The sequence below is a fragment of the Alligator sinensis genome, unplaced genomic scaffold (assembly GCF_000455745.1).
Source record: "Alligator sinensis unplaced genomic scaffold, ASM45574v1 scaffold974_2, whole genome shotgun sequence".
In the NCBI taxonomy this organism is placed as follows: Eukaryota; Metazoa; Chordata; order Crocodylia; family Alligatoridae; genus Alligator; species Alligator sinensis.
The window spans coordinates 1,458,800-1,463,574 of NW_005842369.1; the positions used below are offsets into that span (position 1 = coordinate 1,458,800).

At 41.8% G+C, this 4,775-nt stretch overlaps 1 protein-coding gene across 1 annotated transcript in view; it reads right to left on the bottom strand.

The window, feature by feature from the left end:
* The window catches only part of NCALD (neurocalcin delta), a 48,805-nt gene extending 44,358 nt beyond the window's left edge, over window positions 1–4,447 (bottom strand). Inside the window, exon 1 of the mRNA XM_006029284.3 lies at window positions 4,439–4,447. The gene's annotated coding sequence lies outside the window, so the exon portion shown is untranslated. The remainder of the gene's footprint in view (window positions 1–4,438) is intronic.
* Between the last annotated feature and the right edge of the window lie 328 nt (window positions 4,448–4,775).

The following is a 4,775-nucleotide window of genomic DNA, read 5'->3' on the forward strand; positions in this document are numbered from 1 at the left end:
CACAGTTGGTCATTTTTATAGCACACAGTTACAGGAAGTACTATATAAAGTAAGTGTTTAGAGGTAGCTCTGTGTTGAATTTTTAGGTTAGGATCAAAGAGACCACTTTATGATTAACAATAGGCCAGCACAATTCAGTACAGAAAACAATAGCAACCCTGACACCAGGCTTATTGAATTTCCTTCTATGCCACAAATTGTTTGAGGAAAGAAAAGTAACACTCACAACAGTAGCACCTGCTGTTACATGTCAGCATTACATCCAAAGGTGAAAAAGGCTGGAAACAATGACATGGAACCCTTCTTATTTTATCACTGCCTTCTCATCAAGAGTCTGTTGCTGTTAGTTGACAATTGTTGCCAAGATTTGAAATATCTAGGTAAAATACTGTTTGCAAATGTATAGACCACATACTTTCCAGACCTCAATGACTCAGATTAGCTTCCTGACACCTGAAGCAGCCAAGGATCTGCACTTGAACTGAAGCCAATCCATTGCTTTGAACATATTCATCCAAAGAATGCCATTGAACACAGTTCCTCAACAGAATTCCAGATTTCATGAGGGCCAATGAGCAAGCACCAATGGCATGGCTCCAATAAGGTCTCTGACATCTGAGCTGCTACGGCCAGCTCATGTTTGACTTCCTGTGCATGCTCATGGCTCTATACCTTCATGCCCATTAGGATATTCCTTCCTGTTTTCCTGAGATCAGTTTAATAAATAGAGAAGACCAGGCAAATTATCTTGAATTTGGAGGAAGGTAGCTTGACCATGACGGAAGGAGGCAGCTGACCAAAAAAGAGAAGGCAGAATAAAGTGAGGAATTGATTAACATTCAAAAGAAGCAACCCTCAGTGCTGACTGGCTCAGACCCAACATGAGTAGGTCATGTTGATATAACCCTAGATAAAACAGTGCAAAAACACTCAGATTCAGAAGAAAAAGTGAGAGCACATGACTTAGCCTTTCCATATCCAGCACATCCCAGAAAATGCTTAAACGTTATAAACCTCTTTAGTTTTAGCCATGATTGGTAGAGAAAGAGAGAGTGCATGTGCTGCACTCTTTGGCTAGGTACAGACAGTCAAAAAGCCTGAGGCTGAATTGATTCAGTTTTTGCAGGTTAGTCTAAGCTACAAAGATTGAACCAATAAGCAAATGAACAGACATACACTTTTGATTCAGGAAATGCAGCCATATGCCAACAGCAGCTCAGGCCAGAAGGCACGGGGCACTGGAGCACAGCTCTCTGGCATGTAACCAGGATGGGCTGTGTGTTTGTTTCCTCTTCCTGCTGCCCCCAAGTTCTTTGAGATTTGCAGTCCAGGCTTACAGAAGCAGGACTCTACAGACTTGCTCATCCCTTCTTCTTCCTGCTTCCAGGTACCTCTGGGATTTGTAGTCCACAGTCACAGCCAGCACTAAGTAAGCAGGACAGGGCAGCTCCACACTTGGGGAAAGGAAAGTCTAACCCCACTCCCTGGCCCCAGACCCCAGCAGGGGTTTGCCTGGGTGGTGGAGGGGGTGGGCAGTGAGCTGGCCTGTGAGCCAGCCCTCACTGCTCCAGCTAGGGACCAGAGGAGCGGGGCAGCCCTGCTCTCTGGAGCAGACAACATAGCCCAGCCCAGGTCTGCAAGATGCTGGGGAACTCTGATTTAACTTGAACCAGGAAAGGGTCTGGGACAGAAGTTTCATAAACTGGTTTGAGCTAAACCAGTTAGGTCTGATATACTACATTCAACCAGGTTTATCTTAAACCAGTTTCACCCATTTTGAAAATGGTTTATGTGCACTGAACTTCTGCTCTGTTACAGGTTTAAACCAGTTTCTGATCACTTAAACCAATTTATGTGTAACTTCTGTCCCTAGCCTTCATGGCTGCAGGAAAAAATCATACCCAATGCATGGAAAATGACATTTTAATAAAATTTTCTGAAAAAAGCCATAGCCAGTGAATTGAAGCCTCACTTGTGGCTCAGAAGTTGTGGCCTGGAGTATCACTAGCCTGAAGGAAAGGGGTGAAGGAAGAATGCAGGGACAGAATCACTGGACACTTTGTACCTGACGAGACAGATAACTGTCCACAAGCATTTGCAGATGCAGAGAGTAAGTGCGAGTAGATCCCTATTTCAGGGTAAGGTTTGGAACTGAGCATTGATCAATAAGTTCTGGGAGCACACGGTCCAGCCAGTTTGGCCATCTGGCTCTGTATCCATGAGAGCACAGGGTCAGAATCTGTCTCACTGTTAACACCCTTCAAATATCTGGAACAGTATTGCGCCCCTTGTTCTCCTTTCTTAACCACTGACATCACCTAGCAAAACCCTCCATATCTAATTATTTTACTTTTTCTTCATACAGTCCCTTTATCCTAAATGTGATACTGAATTGTGTGTGTATGTATCCGTGTGCACGCGTGCCTTACTTTCTCCAGTTTCTCTTTTTAAGAACCCTTGTAGGACACAGGGCCACTTACGTGAAGAAACTTAATAATGACAACACTCCTATATATAAGGTATGTCTTCTGTGTAGTTGTGGCTTTAGACTTCAACACTTACAGCTGTCAGGCATGCTAATGAATGATGAGGCTGCTTTGTTCCAAGAAGCAGCTAGTTAAAATGACACGTTTTCTTCTGCGTGTTTTGTTTCTCTGTGCTCCCAACACTGATGGCGGGAATGTTGGTGTTGCCATGGCCTGATAATGAATGCAAATCCAACAGTAAATAAGACAGTATGTGGGCAATGCACTTTGTGTCCTCTTGTAAATCACACAACTGTATCACGCAAGGTACTGGTTGCCAAGGTAAGCACCTATGTTCAATGATTACTGCAGCGTGCAGTCACAGAGAGCTGTGCAAATATTCTCAGGAATATCATCAACAGGTTACTGCATTTTATTTCCTCATTCTAAAATTTCTCTTAATTTTTTCCTTCCTGAAGCTCACAACTTCATGGCCTATTTCTGCTTTCTCTTTTTTAAGTGTAACCGAAACTAAGTCTCAAGAACAAATTGCAAGTGAAAACTATTCAGACTAACCAATACAGGGCCAAGTTATGTTCCTTGAGGGATTTTCAATTAATTCCAGTGGAATCTATTAAGGTATTCAGATTGTATTGCTCTGCAGAATCTGGTCTGGTTGTAGTCTTTTTTAAAATAATTTTAGGGGACTATATGCCTTAACTTCTTGGAAGTTTGCAATTTATTTCATTATCACTTCTATTTCGCATTCATATTTGTATTTGTTTACAAAATAAATACTTGTAAATTCTGGGTAAAAGGTAAGCTTTTTATTAAACAGTACCTAACAAGTATTCACTGGGTGCACCTGCATGTGTGTTTTACTGTGGAGTTGACTAATTAGCAGTGCAGCGTCACAGTCTACATGTGCACTGGTATAAGGTGCAGTAAATTAATTAACACTGCCATAAGATAGTACTGTCGGAGACAGCAGAGTAATTAAGTGTGATGAAACGCACTTGTAGATATGTCAGGGGCTAACTGGGGCATGCGGGTGCTAAAGTGCAGGCGTTGCCTCCTGCCTAGCCAAAAGGCTCTGCACTTCGGCAGCCAGCCCCTCTGCCATCCAACGCTGCCACCCAGAGCCCAGGGCTGACCCTCTGAGCCTGCTGCCAGTTCAGGGCTGCTCCATCCTGGCTCATACTGCTGCTGTCCTGGGCGCATGTGTAAATGCTGTGGCTGGGAGCAGTTGAATCCAGTGCAAACTGCCCTGGAGTTTATCATGACACATTATTTGAATGTGTAAATGCACCCACTTTGAAGGGAAAAGAAATGTGTTAAAAACCAAATATGATCTCTGCAAACGGAAGAAAAGAAGATACGGAAATAAAAATTGGACTTACCCACCCTGACTATATCACTTTAAATTGCAACATTTATAAAATTAATGTACACAGTTCATTAGTAAAATTGAAATTCTATTTTTATGTATATGCAAAAGTCACTTCAGTTAACAGTACTGCAACGTAATAAAAGAAATATGCAATACAAACAAGTCATAATATTCAGTAAAAATTTTCAATGAATATGAAGTAAGAAGTACAAGAAGGAAGAGCAAAAAACAGATGAAAAGAGAAGAGCAGGGTCCACATTTATGTTTTATTTATTAACACAAGATATAGTGTTCATATACTACATCAAAGCAGTATTTGGTAGTCCATAACCCATGTGTAATTCCTTCTTACAAAGCTGGTTTCTTTAGTGATAAACCCACTCTTTCATGCTAGGCTGTTAGTCCAATTCCAATGTCCTAAAATTTCTGTTTTGACAGTTTATCTTTTTTTTTAGTCATATGTTCACCAGGAGAATTCTTCCCTACTACAGCATGCTCTCAGTCACCGCTTTGATAACCTTATGTTCTGTGCTCTTCCTTTATATCAGAAAAGGCCCCAAAAGCTAAAGACAAAAATCCAAACCTTGTAACAATGTCCTTTAAGAGAGGTGGACAGTCAAAGCAGGAGCAGCTGCACAAAGCTAAAATGTTACAAACAGAGACTTATAGATATCAAACATCAAAAGGGCAGGCCTTCATCCCGTTAGATTTACCCTGGCATAGAAAGGTTACAGCTGCTCCATGTTGTCTCCTGTTTCTCTTTGTCATAATTCCTTTGTATAGTCTCAAAGAGGAGGAAGGGAGGGGGGGAGGGAGCGGAGAGGCAGTGCTCCCGTCAATAAATGCTAATTTCTTATTATCAGGATATTCAGCATGAATGGGTTAACTGGATAATGGCCTATTGTCTATCATGTTACTGT